The sequence below is a fragment of the Fukomys damarensis genome, unplaced genomic scaffold, assembly GCF_012274545.1.
Source record: "Fukomys damarensis isolate Sample0158 unplaced genomic scaffold, DMR_v1.0_HiC HiC_scaffold_14, whole genome shotgun sequence".
In the NCBI taxonomy this organism is placed as follows: domain Eukaryota; kingdom Metazoa; phylum Chordata; class Mammalia; order Rodentia; family Bathyergidae; genus Fukomys; species Fukomys damarensis.
This window is the reverse complement of record NW_022900926.1, coordinates 72,625,358-72,625,764: the sequence shown is the minus strand read 5'-3', so window position 1 is coordinate 72,625,764 and position 407 is coordinate 72,625,358. Positions and strand designations below refer to the sequence as shown.

Sequence of the window (407 nt, the reverse complement as noted above, 5' to 3'; positions counted from 1 at the left end):
GCTTGCTCCCCAGGCCAGGGCGGCCGCCGCCCGGGAGCAGGAGCTGGGGACCCCGGGGAAGCAGAGAGGCTGGATTACCATTTCCCAAGTTTCCGGCCCACTTCGGTGTTTGGAATTGGGACGAGATAATGGCATTATGGGGGAAGGCCATAAACCTGAGGGTTTTTTAGGAAGCAAGGTGAGAAGCCAACAGTTTTTTTCTTAATTTTTTTGACAGTCAAGTTGGGCAGAAACGTGCTCTGCCAACTTCATAACACAAATTCGAACTCTTCGCCCAGAGAATGAAGGGCTTTCCAGTCAGGGTTTGAGAAACAAATTAAGATGCCAGTCTCCGTTTGAGATCTTCGGGTTCTGGCTCCCGCCAGAAATCCACTTGCTTCTGCCATCGACGCTGCGCCGCCGCCGCC

At 53.6% G+C, this 407-nt stretch overlaps 1 protein-coding gene across 14 annotated transcripts in view; it reads left to right on the top strand.

Moving 5' to 3' along the window:
- Positions 1-407, top strand: part of LOC104869909 (basic proline-rich protein-like) — a 50,726-nt gene that overhangs the window by 5,770 nt on the left and 44,549 nt on the right. The gene's annotated exons all lie outside the window — the stretch shown is intronic.